The sequence below is a fragment of the Rhipicephalus sanguineus genome, chromosome 2 (assembly GCF_013339695.2).
Source record: "Rhipicephalus sanguineus isolate Rsan-2018 chromosome 2, BIME_Rsan_1.4, whole genome shotgun sequence".
NCBI classification, from domain to species: Eukaryota; Metazoa; Arthropoda; class Arachnida; order Ixodida; family Ixodidae; genus Rhipicephalus; species Rhipicephalus sanguineus.
The window spans coordinates 4,866,122-4,882,528 of record NC_051177.1 but is presented as its reverse complement, the minus strand read 5'-3'; the positions used below and the strand labels follow the sequence as shown (position 1 = coordinate 4,882,528).

The 16,407-nt window shown below is 48.0% G+C and overlaps 1 protein-coding gene across 1 annotated transcript in view; it reads right to left on the bottom strand.

The window, feature by feature from the left end:
• The window catches only part of LOC119382356 (fat-like cadherin-related tumor suppressor homolog), a 912,235-nt gene that overhangs the window by 254,485 nt on the left and 641,343 nt on the right, over positions 1 to 16,407 (bottom strand).

Genomic DNA, 16,407 nt, shown 5'->3' with positions numbered 1-16,407 from the left:
TACGCCTTAGTATCCACTCGTTACCAATTTTCTTAATACTGGTGTTCAACCGTTCCAGGGGCCCAATGCCCAATTTGGGAAGAAGAAACTTTGTTTTAGGGACTGAGGTAAAGAGAAAAGCAAACCGGGTGGTGCCCCAGGTCCAGGGCTACACTGGTTTTTGCTGCCCAGCAAACGTGATCGAGGAGCGCGAATTGCATTTGAGTCCAAGCTAGTGAGATATGTAGCCCACTGCTCCTTTTAAAGTCTGTTCTACTGTTTAGAAATTTATCTAAACCTACTGGATTTAGTTCAAACCTCCATGAGATGTGGAAAGCGTTGGCCTGCTGACACAACATACCTTGGTCAAGACCATGTGCTCTCAAGCTGGGTTCTGTAGAACCCAGGGGTTCCGTGAAGGACATTTTAGGGTTCCGCGAGCAGCCAGAGCAAATGCAACCCACTCCCGTTTTACCCCCATTAGCAACTAATTTATTTAAACAAGCAAATTTGCATTGCATTTTGCATTTAACAAAGCCATCGTATGCCGCATCCGCACATCGGGTGTCTGCGAGAAGCGAGAGACCCATGTTGTAGCACCACTAAAGACTCATCGTCTAGTGCGTGCCATGAAACTTGCACTATATGCGGACCCGTGGTGACAGAACACATGAAGCGCTGGTAATTCATGCTCGTGAGTGTTCAAACCAGTTCAAAGGACATTAACAGGCACCTCGTCGCTTCATTCGTAGCTCATGGCGCGTCGACATTCACGTGAGACAGTTTTCATACACGGTAATTTGTTACTGCTCTATGATGGTTTTGTAATCAAAACGCGCAACAAGTGCTTTGATATGCACAACAGGCGTCGCTTCATGATGGCTGTGAGCTACACAAGCATTTGAAGCTTAGCTTTATGACCGGTGTATCGGTCGACGGCCGTTTCACTGTGTGACTGGCATGCCTCCTTTTGATTCGCAAAAAATAAAACAGGCCTATGTTTGTCCAGCACTTCGTGTGTGTGAACAGATTGCTTACGCTGAGCAGTGCATGAAGCATGCAGTGTATGGTTGGCGGGCGCTTTATGCGACTCGTGGAGCGGCGGGGGGAGGATCGCAAGTCTATGTATTACCAGGGGTTCTACGTCAACGGCGATGGCCTTCGATGTTAAAGAAAAGAGAACAGGCCAACATGGGCAGTGTTAATACTGTGGTTGGGCGCGTCGAGAGATGTTATGAAACCCACCTTCCCACTTTCGATTGTCTTTATGCTAAAGAATAAGTTAGGAGTTCCGCAGCACTCTCGAAAAGCCGTTGGGGTTCCCCCAAGGCCAGAAAGTTTAGGAACCCCTGGTCTAGATGTGCATTAGGATTTTCACATTAGGAAGCACAGTGGGACGGTGCACACTGTTGGCATCAGAAGCATTTGCTTCCACACTGAACTGCGCTGCCACCTGACTTTTATTGCGATAAAAATTATATGTACACCCTTGGCGAATTTTTGCCATCGCTTTCATGTTCCGCATAAAGTCAAAATCGATGACATGTTCTACATGCGAGTAAAAGTGCGCAAGGAATGGGGATGAATGCAGCTGAAGCCGATGAATGAGTCAGCCATCTTCACAAGAAAAAGGGCACATGCAATAACATCGCTGCGAAGCCTGCTGCTGATGGCTCCTCAAGCAGACATGAAATGCCTCGCCCGTGTTTCGGCAGGCAAAGGAATATGAGGGGGCACCGGTGGGGGACTGCATCACTCAAGCAGCAACTGCGAACGTTGATCAAAAGGAGGCTGCCACGAGTGCTGATGCGCGTGCTATCTCGGCAGGCGTCAGTAGACAGCTCGTATAGGGAACCAGCACTGAAGTTTTGACGGTGCGTGCTACGCTGCCCTTGCATATCTCAGCCGCTCCCGCGGACGAGAGTGGACACTGGTAGAAGGCGATGTGGGCGCAGAACGCTGAAGGAAAACAAAGGAGGGTGGCGGTACTGTTGAGTATTCAAGCGCCACAGCTATGCAGGAATGAGAGAGGATGTATCCTAAAATGTCTTTCCTTCTAAACGCTACCAACAAGAACGGAGATGGCAATGGATCTAGGTAGTCAGGCAAGATGAGAAGGTTCTGCTCAAGCCGTTCTGTCCAGCGGTGTCGTACTGGTTTCTAAAGCGAATTTTGCATACCTACTTGATTTATTTGATAGTGAAGATGGCCAGCAGTGGTAGCCAGGCCGAAATAGCAGAATCTGTAGCCGGAGTTTTGTCAGGAATAAAACTAGTGTAATGTGCAGTATATAGCATATGTAACAATTTCTTCATCTGAGCACCACTGCCAAACCCCTTTTGATGCCACCGCATCAGGTGGACGAATGGGCAAGTAGGTTATGTTATCTGAAAACAGTTACATGGAAGGAAAGCTGGCTTTGTCATACGAAATGTGTGCAGGGGCATGCGCAACTTGGTCACCGGAGTGTTAAAAAAGTATGCACACGATGAAGACTCAATGCTGAGATGCCTCCATTAAACTTATTTCGCGCTGCAGACAGGGTTCTTATAACAAATCAAGCAGGGCACTACTTGGAGGTTAGCTCGCTGGAGTTAGCTGATGCGGTAGAGTTTTCTTCTGCACTGGCTGCCTTCGCAAAGTGACATCAGAATTTATGCCTTGTTAGAGAAGTGTCAGATGTCTCGAAATTTTACTTGTTTCATTCGCCTAATATATTGTTTCCTTTTTTCACTTGCCTGTGCCTGCCTAGAAATAAGCTGCCTGACAAACCTTAATAATTTGTGATACTTTATGTGCCAGTAAAAGCAAGGTTATGAGGCACACCATTGTGGGGTACTGCGGATGAATACTGACCACCTGATGTTCTTTAACGAGCACCTAATCTAAGTACACAGAAGTTCTTTGCATTTCACTCCCACAGAAATGCGGCTGTAGTGGCCAGGGATCTAGCCCGTGCCTTGAAGACTAGCAGCAGCTTGCTTGATCAACCTGCGCGTGCATATTTACTGCGAACCCCCAAATCCTCAGGGTAAAAATTGACGCAGTTTCCTCATGCCTCTATTTTTTTTTTTACTACAAAAGTGGGCATCGATGCGGCATGGACTTATCAATGAAGTCAAAATGGCTGACTGGGCTAGTTGGTGATTCATTCTGCTTGCTTGAAATGCGAGCGCTTAACGTAGACAAGGACGTAAAGAACACACGTCCGTGTGTTATTTCTTTACGTCCTTGTCTAAGTTGAGCGCTCGCATTTCAAGCAAGCAGAATTATCAATGAAGGCTTACCAGCATATGCAGTTTGACGTGACTCCCAGCACACAGCCAGGAAATTATGACGAGGCAGTCGTCATGGCACAGCATCGTCTCTTCTACACCGTATACGTAGACGTAGTACGCTTTGCAGAGCTTCTCTCCATTTTCAAGAGCTTTTTCATGAAAGTAGCTTTCAGGAAAAGTTATCTTTCCAAAACCAAATTGCAGAATGATCGACTTGCGCCATAGTTCCTCAAGCTGTTTGTACCAACGAACAGCACGGGAAAGACGCATGTATGTGCCCCCGCGGTGGCATACGACGGCTGGTCGTCTCGTCAAGCGGCTGAGTTATGCCGCGTCTCTCCACCAGGCCCCCTTTAGTGGTGCACCACGTATCCAGCGCTGGTCTCCCATACCCTGAAACATGCTGCACTCTCACTGCTTACTTTGTGTTTAGATGAGAGACAGCACGAAAACCGCTTTACTCCCTAGGGTGGCCCTTAAACCAGTGTTTTGTACAGTTAGTCGAGATCAGATCCAAAAGAGTTAACGCTAGCCCTACATTTTACAATATTTCAATGTGTTGCTATTGCACTAATTGGTTCGCCCTTGCGGTGAGAAACTGTGATTTTTTTTTTTACGTTAAGGTGCTTGCAGCTGACATATCCCCAAACGGGGTTACCAGATGCTGCAGTTGAACTCAAGGCACTGCCGAACAATAATAATGAAGTGTGAAGTGCGGGACATTTTCAAAGATCTCTGGCGGGACAAGAGCCACCAATGTGGGACAGCCCTGCAAGTTGCCAGGGAGGTGCTCACCCTAGATGTCTTTTTGAGCAGCATCAGGCAATCATCAGACTTGCATGATAATTCACATGCAAACAGCCCCCTGAGGCCATGCAATATAATACTCCTGTGATTACAGGTCCTGCACCATCACGGCCATTCAGTAATTATCACTGCCAAAAAACAACACTAATGCAAAGAGTCACTGACTGTGTCATGATTTACTATCTTCACACAGAGCTTGAAGAATTACTTGGATTGAATGGCCTACAGCAGTACGTACAGGAACCTATGCGAGAAAGCTTAATTTTAAACTTAGTACTTTGCAATGAACCACACTTAGTATCAAATATAGCTTTTTGCCCAGGTATTAGCGATCACAAGGCAGTTGTTATATACAGCAAGTATGAATATCACAAACCCCACAAAGAAATATGTTCAGCTATGACAGAGAAGATTGTGTATATTGGAACCAAACTAGGAAATTTCTAACCTAGTTTCCAGCATAATTTCATAGGAACACTGTCCTTTCAGAACGGAAGGATTGCACAAAAAACACAGCACACCATAGGCAGAAACGATGACACCTGTACAATGTGTGCTCTGTCCACGGAGAAAGAAGTATTTGAGGCGGAGAATCTTCTAGGCCACGGTAGCGTGCAAGGGCGATGCAATAGCGTCACGGAGGATACATCTAATAATATCTGGGGTTTAACGTCCAAAAACCATGATATGATTATGAGGGACGCCGAAGTGGAGGGCTCCGGAAATTTTGACCACCTGGTGTTCTTTAATGTGCACCTAAATCTAAGTACACGGGACTCAAACGTTTTCACCTCCATCGAAAATGCAGCTGCCGCGGCTGGGATTCGATCCTGCAACCTTTGGGTCAGCAGTCGAGCGCCATAACCACTCGACCACCGTGGCGGGGCCGTCACGGAGGAAATGCGGTTTTTGCCGCAGTACAACAGATGACGCTTTCGGCGTGTTGCCATCGTTTACATGCTCTCTCTTCTATAGACGCAACGCATAAAAATCATGATACCGCTTCGTACATTGTAAAACTTCTCAGATTTCTGTCTGTAACATCAATTGGTAGATGTGACAGATATTTTAGCTGCAGTTACTAATAGATACTGCCCAAATTATAGGCCATACAGCGATTGAAACGAGCTGCTAGTTGTGGCCCCTGAGCAGACGACATCTGCCGCAAGCATGGGCCCCTCGCTCACATGTGGTGCACACGTGTGCACAGGTGGCCTTGGGAGGGAAAGTTCCCACAGTGGGTGAGCCAGCTGTCGCAGATTCCCTAGCAATTTGCAGGCTTTCTGTTTCCGCGTTGCGCCAGCAGCGCTGACTTCTCTATATTTTCACACGCTTTCATGCCGCAACAAAGGAGAGCACATTACAGATTTCCACCAGTGCTCCTTTAGGATGGGGCGGAAATGTGTTGCACCAAACCGCAACAGTGGGTACGCATCCTGCAAGGAGAAGGCAACTAATTGCCTTCAAGAGAGAGAGAAATGTGATGCGGAAAGGTTAACCAGAAAAGAAACATTGCTAGCCTGCACTGCGGAAGGGGAGACAGAAAAGTAAGGAAGAGAGCAATGAGATAGGGAGGTAGCAACACACACACAGGGGTGTCACGATCGTTCAACGAGGCGGGTCACTCGCAGAAACTTCAAAGTTCCTACAGACCCGGTGAGGCTCGAAACGTGGGCTTGTGCCATACCAAGAAAAGATCGAGAGCCCACGCCTTGTGACCATAGGTCGGCACTGTAAGATAATACTCACTCATACTCACTCACCCCAATTTTTTCCGCCTTCGCACTTACTCACACTCATACTCACGCCTACATACACTCATAGGTACTCACTCACATCCATACTCACACCTACTCACACTCAGGCACTCACGCACGTTCATACTCATGCCTACTCACTATCATAGACACTCACTCATATTCATACTTGCGTCTACTCACACTTGCAGGAACTCACTCACGTTCATACTCACGCCTACTCGCACTTATAGGCACTCACTCGCTTTCATACTCATGCCTACTCACACTCATAGGCACTGACTCATGTCCATGCTCACGTGTACTCACATTCATAGGCACTCACTCACTTTCACACTCACGTGTACTCACACTCATAGGCACTCATTCACGTTCACACTCATGCCCACTCTAACCCATTGGTAGTCACTCACGTTCATACTCACAATCATAGGCATTCACTCAGGTTCATACTCATGCCACTCACACTCATACGTACTCACTCACGTTCATGCTCACGCCAAGTTAAAGCCTTTGGTAGTCACTCATGTTCATACTCACACCTACTCACACTCATAGGCACTCATTCACGTTCATACTCACGCCTGCTCTCGTCAATTGGTGCTCACTCGCGGTCATACTCACACCCACTTACGCTCATAAGTACTCACGTTTATACTCACGCCCACTCACGCTCATAAGTACTCACGTTCATAATGAATTGTACTCGTAAACTGTTGCGCGGAAAGACGTAGACGGGTCTTTTGTGTTCCCCGTCTACGTCTTTCCGCGCAACAGTTTACGATTATGACAAACCAACAAGCCCAAGTCGACACCCTCCTCGAATTGTACTCACACTTATGGGCACTCGCTCACGTTCATACTCATACCTGCTCATACCCATCGGCACTCACTCGCCTTCAGTTCATACTTGCACCCACTCACACTGGTAAGTACTCACTCACGCCTACTCACATCGGTGCTCATGTTCATACTCATGCCTACTCACAGCCATTTGTACTCACGTTCACTCACGTCTACTCGAGTCACTCGCATGGTTACTCACTCACTCCCATGGGTACTCAGTCATATTCATACTCACACCTACTACACTCGTATGTTAATTTCATACTCTCTGCTGTCATCTGCTTTGCTGTCTGCTGCCTCTGTCTGCTGACATCCCTCGTTACTCACTCATACTCATGCCTTTGAAATGAGTTTACTTATGAATGAACATGCCAAGCTTTCCGCTCTACTCACACTCACAGGTGGCTCCTGACATTCATATTGACGTACACTCCCAATCATAAATATTCGAGTTTACACGTCTACTAGCTCCCATCTTCGCTCATTACCACTCACGCCCACTCAACCTTGCCGGGTCTCATTCACATTTGTCTGTCGCTTGTATGCATTCGCATCTAAGATGATATCTCATATATTCTCGTTATTTCCGAATGTGCAGATTTGTAATGGATATTAGGGACAAACTGCGGATGTTAACACTCGTTCAAGGGAAATGTCCTATGTATATGTTTTATACGGGATGTCGGGACCGCGGAAAAAATGTTCGAGTTAACCGAATGCCGAATTATCGAAAGTATTAAGAAAACAATAAACAAGTGTCTATTACATCAATACATTTGCATTTTCTTGATGAATAGGTAAATTCATGGTACTACATACTTGGCATAAGAGCAATGTAAATGCCGCAAATTTATTCATTAGCGACTTCGTTCACAATGTGACCGTGGCTCAAGACAGCTGCGTCCTAACACAAAACATGCTCTGCCCCCTCCCTTATTACATTCCGCCACCACCACCACGCACATGTAAAGATAACTTTTGCGCTGGAAAAATGATCGGCAAATCATCGTTCATTCATCGTAATGTCGCAACCGAATTTTATGCCAGCATGCGGACTGCGGCTGAAGCTCTTCACCTTTAACAGCTTCCACTATGTTCGAGTTGCGTGACATTGCGCGCGCAATGCTTGAAGTCAAAACAAAGCTTCTGAGTGCCGCATCCACTGTAGACAAAAGCGTGGTCGCCAAATTAAGACACGATCATAGCGTCAACGCAGTTCCGAAGGCATGCGCACAGCCTGCGCCCACAGTCGAAACGAAACTGCTCAGCACAGCATCCGCTGCTGAATAAACCTGGCTCACCAATGCACAATAATGCATGGCAACTACGCAGCTCTGAAGAGACTGATGCTTTGACCCGTAGTCGCTATGGACGCAATCATAAATATATCACCCATGCATTTCGCGTGCGCCGAGTAAAATCAAAGATGAAGCAAGTGGGCCGCAGCCGTCGGAATCTTTGTCACCAACAGTGCAATTATGGCTAGATCGTGGATGGCGACCACGCCTTTATGAAGGACCGTGGCCGTTTGAGTTGTTCGCGAACGTCGTTTTTCCTCATTTGAGTTGAACATTTGTGGCGCTTCATGCTTGGCGCGCTCCGAGGATCATCCGAATTAACCGAGTTTGATACCATTAAACAATGCATAAGCTTGCCGGGAGAGAATGCGTCCGAATTATCCGATTTTCCGAATTAAGGGGGGGGGGGGATTAACTACCTTTTTACCGTATAACCTTTCGTTTTCGTCGACTGACTAAATAGCAAATGTATGGCGCGCTTATTTGCTAACTCCACTTTCACTGTTTATGCCAGTGGTCTCAAACTCACCTCAGGTAATGAGCCGCAGTCACAAAAAAAGATTTACTCCCGCAAGAGCCAGGACACAGTGATGAAGGTAAGAGCAGAGGGCGGGTAGGAATAGTTTGTACAAAATGTCAGCTAGCGTTGCCATATGAAAGACCTTTCCCATATTACACAAAGGGGTCATTTCTGAAGGGGATTTGGCGCAAGGATTCCAATGACATATCTACCTCCAAAATGACTAAAATATGGACGACGGTTCTGAAAGTTTGTTCAACTGTTATGTATCAATACATGTTGACCGCAGTGGTTCTCTTATGGGAAAAAAAATGCTTTAGACAAATCATGCCTGTGTAGCTCATGAATATATTTATTAAGAAAAACTGTGACAAAGGCAGTCACGCGTAGGCCTCCAACCGTTTGTTTTAGATCCCTGGCTTATGCGATACACATTGGTCAACACTTGCCAGAATAACACGAGGTAGATCATGTTTTGATCGCTGACGGTCAGTTTTATCAATGCTGCATTTAACAGCAGGAATAGGGCTTTCGCCTACTTGGTTTTTGATTAGTGTTAAGGTGGTGTAGCGCGAAACAAGACACGTGTCGCACGCCTTGCTTCGTACTGCACAACATTTACAAAATACCACTTCACATAATGAGCATGGCTTTTGTACTGCATGTTAACTTCGTGATACCAAGCACAGCGCGTGCAGAAGTTCGGCACGCAGAGCCACCATACAGGCTTCTGCTTTTGCGTTAGGCACACGCCATGCATAAACACGCGCCGCCGATATGTCAGGGACAATTTTCTACCCCCTCTTCCCCCTGAAAGTGCATTGCGCTTGCACATTGCTCAACCATTCTAGCATTGAATACTTGGGTTTCTTGGGCCAACATGGCGAAAATTCAGCGCACAATCAGGACGTAGACTAGGAAGAAGCACCCCACCACAGCGCTGATCGGCATTGTGCCACATTAATATAGTTTCTGTGCTCCACACCAGCAGCCCCGTTAATCCTTGGTTTATGCTGCTTTTGAGACATGGCGAGTTGACGCCGCAGTATGGAAGCCTGCATTACGCTAAAAAATGTGTATCTACTACTTTGAATTGGTGTACTTCATATAAATAATTTGTATTAAGGCAAAAGTCTTATCCCAAGGGGACATGGCCAGTGGCTGACGGTTTGCAACGAGTTGGAAAGCAGTCGCTGGCCAATCTAGTCGGCCATACAACCAAAGAAAGAGGTCGGCCCGCGACTGGCCATCGACCAGGTCGGCAGCGAGTTGGCCAGCGCGCTTGGCCCGACGTCGCCTGTTTACCTTCTGCTAACGCCACCCGAGCTTGGTCGGAACACGAGCGTGGGCTGACCTCTATTTTAGGTTGGTGCGCTAAGTTAGGACATGGGTGCCTGGGGCTCATCAACTTGCCTGTTCTGAAAGTACCAACAGATATTCCTGCTGCATTTTTTTTCTTTTTGAGGCAGGCAGTGGTATGTCGTGAATCGCGGTGTAAATTGGCAGCTTATGTACAGACTATTTCCCACTTCGGGGAAAACTCAGAGTGCATTGCAATGCGCACGCGAGGCAGTCAGCCATCATTTATACACGTTAATTCGTGTACGTAAAATTGAGAAAATTTAAGAGGGTTCAGACCCCCCCTCTCTCCCCCACCCCCCGGCTATGCCAATGGTTTCAAAGTGTGCATACTCGACAAGCTCCACCGCCGTGACACAGCTGTGTGTGCAGTAGGAGGGGAGGAAACGCCCCTTCTTCCTTCACGTGGTGGCAGGGGCGTAGCCAGAAATTTTTTTTCGGGGGGGGGGGGGGCACGGGCCCGGTGTGCCCCCCCCCCTGGCTACGCCCCTGCGTGGTGGACCGGTTCCTCTCGCTCGCAGCATCTGGCGCACAGGGAGAGGGACATAGAGTGGTGGGTGAGCGGGGATGAGCATGGGAAGGACTATGCGCCGTGCTCCCGATAAGGCTGCAGAAATAAGCGTCTTTTCCTCCACAGAACCATAAACAACAACAACTCCGAAGGAGAGTGAACGAATGAACACTTTGTTGCACTGTCGAGTCGAGTGGCACGCGAGGCGAAAACTCAGACTGGTAGCTGGAAGCTGAAGCATGGTCCCATAGCTGGACCCACGGCTTGAATCAAATCTCCATCTTCAGCAGCGGCATGTGACTCGAGTCCCTGCCAATCGTCGGCAGCGGTGGTGGCAAACCACCAGCATACGGACGTTCGATTAACACTGCAGATAAGCCTACAAGTTGAACAGCTCTCGCACCTTCCGTCGGGACCATCTTGCTTTAATCACGTTCAATCTTTGCCTCGGTTAACCATCACGTGTTTCTTTTTCGAATATTCTGTCTGTGTAGGGAATGCCGCTGTATTGCCACGATTTCGCGTGTGTGTCACGTAATTGTTATTTCTTAAGCGTGGATTCCACGTTGTGTTCTTTTCTTGCGTCACGGCAGAGTGTGGTTTGCTTGCGTTTAGAGTACTCCTTTGTTTGTGATCACTGATTTCGGGGCGCGATTTTATTTTGTTAAAGTGAGTGTATGTTTTGACGTCATCTTCGGTCCGATGCACCTGGCTCACAGTCGATCAGGCGTGGGCCTCATCGCTGGTCAGCCTGTCGATCAACCCGCAAACGCACGTGGGTGGAATTGTCGCCGATCCCTTGTGGAATGTTTAGTTTTCGCACTTTGCGGAGTATTAATAAGAAATATTTTCGCTATAGCCATAGTAAAATGTAGTGATTGGTGATGCCGAGGATTGCCCTCAACCTGAAGAGAAAAAAAAGTAAAGTAAACCGGCAAGAGAAGCACCAACGTAGATACAGTCAGGATAAAAGAAATTTAGCATTTTACCTGACAAGTCACACGATGCTTTAGAACAAGAACAAAATATGGACGTGGAATCACGAACAATACCTTAACCACACTGATTTACGAGACAGCAATTTGAAAGTAAATCACGAAAGCAAGCATTAAGTAAAATCTCGAAAACTACAAAAAAAAGAAACAACACGTCAGCATTACCAACTCAAGTGATCAAGTAGAATTAGTAGACTGTAGAAACTAGAACACCACTATGTTAGTTGGCACAAGCACTTACTGTTGCTGAGCGCTCACTTATTTTCTCTCATAATGATATCTGCGTTTAACGTGCCAAAACACACGATATGATTATGAGGCACGCCGCAGCGGAGGGCTCCGGAAATTTTGACCGCTGGTGTTCTTTAATGTGCACTGACATCGCACAGTACACGGGCCTCTACCATCACGCCTCCACAGAAATGCGACCGCCGCGGCTGGGGTCGAACCCGCGACCTTCGGGTCAGCAGCCGAGCACCATAACCGTTACACCAGCGCGGCGGACCCTTATTTTCTCTAGAATTAGCAAAATGGTTTGCTCGTGGTGCTGTTGCACATGTCACCGTTCCCAGGAAAATTAGTAGTCAAAACAGTGCTACACTCTTAAACAAAAAAAGGAAAGAGTCAAAAGGGGGTCATGGCAACCGACTCTTTTCGGTAATTCATTTGACACCTTTTGGAAGGTAGAATCAGAAAATGAGATTTAACTTTTCTGCAAGAGTCAGTTGTCACTATTGCAGCGCGTTTCGATTGGCTAGCGTGTAGAAGACGCCGCCGTATGTGTCATATACATCGCGTGGCTGGCGTTCAGCGCAGTTCGTGTACAGCTGCCTGGCGGGGCGCGGGGGCTCGCTGTAGTGACAAGCGCAACAGTGGCAGCAGCGCCTCCTCCCCTCCTCTCCGCTTCCCGTCTCATGTGTTGCGTGTTTGGTAGTCTTGTGTTGGAGAAAATGTGAGCATCTTCGGTTGCGCTCACGCAGAGGCTCTGTGCTGGAAGCACGGCTGGAAGAGACGCTTGTAGGGGGCCATATTCATAGAGCTGCGGACACGGGCAATGTGTGCCTCTTATTAGACAGTTTTAGTTGAGCATCTGCCATAGCTCTGAGGACGCAGCCTGCCATTGCGAATGCACTTTCAGTTGGGTGTACGCAGATGTTGAGTGCGCAGAACACGATACGTTGCGTGCGCTGCAAGCGAAGCGCGGCGCAATGCTTTTAGTTTATCAACGTTTTGCTCAACTAGACAAGTCATATTGGACATGTAATTGTTTTTGAGTGCTTGTCAGCGCCACAGACGTCAGAAGTATACTAGGTCCCAGTAACAACGTGGCCTCTCTGATCTGCGCGCAGGAGCTCGATGGCCAGGGTAACGGCCGTCAGCGTAGACGTCAGACTGCGGCGTTGGCTGTGTGCATTTTTAACGCCGTTCCTGGGAGCATTAATTGCGCGCGTTGACCTTGCCGTGTACGTTCGACTTTACTATGCGTGCACAGCTTTGAAGCTGTGTGGACTACGCAAGAAGGGCATTTGATGAGGCACAGCCACACTGGATAGAACACAGTGTCCTAACCTGCGCAGTCATGAATGAGGCTTAGTATGCTGCAGCAACTGGTTGTATTCAATGTATTCTTGAGTTTCCGATCTACAAGCAACACTTTCAAGGAGTTAAAGCTCGCACAACGCTCAACGCACGTTATGTTGCAGCATGAATAAAAGCACGTACCAAGCTTACTTTCTTTTTACTGTCTTTCTGTCAGGCCGAAAGGCCTGACAGAAAGACGCGTTCCCCCACACAACTTGTCGAAGACGGTTGTTTGAGGATTTTTGTGAGGCCAAGCTATGTCTTCCCACTCGTCAGGACGCCAGAACGTGCCGCTTGATTGTACCTTGTCTGGCGTGGAAACATGTCCTTTCAATTTGGAGTACAACTTGCATCGGTTTCACTGTTCCTGTCAACGTCGAAAGCCATTGCAGCTATCATGTGCTCTCGTTTCTGATTTGTTCGAGGTCTCGCCAGAATGCAACGTAGTAAGCGTTGCGTTACGTACGCAACGTCTTGTTACGGGCATACGCGCGCATTCCTGGAATAGACACGTTACGTACTGGGCATGCGCACTTCTCTCCCGCAGCCGTGCTGCGTACGTAGGGTCAACTTTATAAAAGTGTCTTGCGGAAAGGCTGGCAGCCGGTGTCTGTCAAGCTATTGCGCACACCCAACTAAAACTGTCAATCAACAAGTTGAGACCGTTATGCGCATCTTTGTACAGGCTCTCGTTTTATGAGCAATGCAAGGGCGATCTGACTGCAGATTGTGTCTGCACTGCTGAAGGCACAATATGTCGCTTTGAGATGCGGTTTCGTGTAAGCCCTAAAAAAATTTACAGCGATATTCAAGGTGCAGCGTGCGCCCACTAGCGGAAACGTGAAAAAAAAAGTCAATCCGTGTGCAGAACACTTCGGTGCACTAAATAAATATAATGGATTTTCTTTATCAAAGACGATAGTTTGAGGCGCAGATACAGTACCGCCCTTCCAGCGTGTACGCGGCGTTTGGTTAAATTGGACACGCCTCGTCGGGAAGGTGAACAGCTACAATACTGACGGCGCGCATTGCCAAGGCCACCGCCGTGCACGCTTTTACCCTCGTTTCTGGTTGCTGTTTTCGGGGTTTGCCTGCATCTGTGGCGACGTTTTTCGTTACAATAGAACAGAATGACCGTACGTGGCTCTGTGGGTGCTATGTATGGCGATTCTATATCATATGATATGTCTGTCATGAGTAAAGGGGCACGAGGCGTGTGCCGAAAGGCGGAATGTGGCGATGGTGTGCGGGGCACGGAAATTCCCCGATGGTGCACACTCCTGCCACGTCCGCGCACACCATTGGCCGGGGAAGGGCGCGCGGCGCGCGACCCAATCGAGCCGTGGAGAAAGACCACAGGGAGAAAGGCAGCCGTTCAGTGGAGTTGGAGAAGAGCAAAGTGGTGCAAGCCAGTGTCGTACATGCGTCGAGAACAGCAGGGGCCCAGTTCTGGAGGCAGTGGCACGAAAGGCTCGGGAGGGTGGCCGTCAACCTTGGTGTAAACCGAGCGAGGCTTCCCGGGCTTGCAGCAGCCTTATCGCAGCAGTTCTCAGGGGCACCTGCAGCACTTCACCAGCTCGACAAGACGACTGCAACCGACTGACAATCCAAGGAGAGTCAGGTGGGCAGTTTGATCCAGTGGCACTGAGGAGAGGCAGAGAGTTAGGCCTAACCAGGCGAGCATTTGATGAAGCACAGCCACACTGAATGGAACACATTCTCGACGAAAGACCGAAGCATCGTCAATGAGGACGACCAGTGAGGCGGCTGATCAATGACGACGACTCTTAAGAAGTCTACAGGAGCTTCGACGATGGGACAGGGCGTCGACTTTGGCACCGAACCGAGTCACGAACAGTAAGAACGTTCGATTGGGATCAAAGTTAACCTTGATTGGGATAGCGACATAAAGTTTCCTACAGTACTTACTAGAGGGAACTCTGGCGCTACAGTCTATGGGAGCTGCAATGCATGGCGCTTCAGCCAGCATGGGAGTGATGGGTAGTACACGGATTTGTCTACACTTCGTTCATTCGGCTGCATTTGGCTCCGCGTCACCTGCATCTGCTTTGTCGCAAAAGGAAGTTCAGCAAAAGTCAGCAGTTCCACTTCGCCACTTTAACCTTTGTAGGCTCACCAATTCAAATCTCGCCACAAAGTTCACAAAGATCCATTCTTTTATTTGAACGAAAACCAAAACACATCAATAAACAAAGCCACAAGTACCTTCAAAGCTCGCAAGTACGAAGACTAGGCAAATCCGTCTACTAACCATCATTTCCATGGTGGCTGAACGATCGCAGCGCCAGAGTCCCAGGAAACTCTATGGATAGCAAGACGTGAATCCGTCCACATCAACGCTAAATGCAGTTCGAAACGGGCGTCGAAAACCACCGCCATGTTTTACGTACACTACGTTAACCACGAAAAACGGTAACGCTGAATCTGAAAAATAGCGTGCATACGGTAAATGCTATGGGTCACTTAGCATACTGCACATGCGCATTTCGATCCCGCTATTCCGCTAAGCCCGCTAACTATAACTGTCTAGTGATCTCAACGCAGACGGCGTCCGTACTCGTTTGGTGTCGTTCAGGCCAGTTCAGGCGCTCGCACTCGCATGTGTTTATCTGAGTCTTTAGGACAGATGACGTTTGTGAAACACACAGTAAATAATCCCTCACGGCGCGCTCATGACTACCGATGGGTGCGCTTGGACGCCGGAGATGCCGCGCAAAGCCGGGCTTACTCCGGGAGCAATTCGTGATTTTTCAGGAGTGCTTTCATTCGTGCATAGCCTGCGACTATTACAAATTGAGGCTCCCACCTTGTTTATCATTAAAATTTTTCGTTGAGAAATTGTTAAAAGCAAGACACTCGTGCGTTGCATAAAGAGCGGTTCTAAATCGAAATCACACACTTTTATACTCACACTGATCGGGACTCACACACGTTAACTCTCATTTCCACTCGCAGTCGTCGATACTCACACTCACATTCAGTGGCACTCACTGAAGTTCATACTCATGCCCACTCACACTCATCGGCGCTCACTGAAATTCATACTCACGTCTACTCCCATTCATCGGTGCTCGCTCACATTCATACTCACACTCATCGATACTCACTCCACGCACCCTCATTGATACTCACCCACTTTCATACCCGGTTAAACTCATACTCATAGGTATTCATTCACGTTTATTCTCATTTCCACTCCCACTCGTTGATACTCACATTCATACTCACGTCTACTCACGCTCGTGAGCACTCACGTTCATTCTCACGTCCACTCACACTTGTCGATACTCACTTACATTCAACTCACGTCTACTCACACTCATCGTTACTCACTCACGTTCATTCTCACGTCCACTCACACTCGTTGATACTCACTTACATTACACTCACGTCTACTCACACTCATCGGTACTCACTCACGCTCATGCATACTCACATCCACTCACACTCGTCGA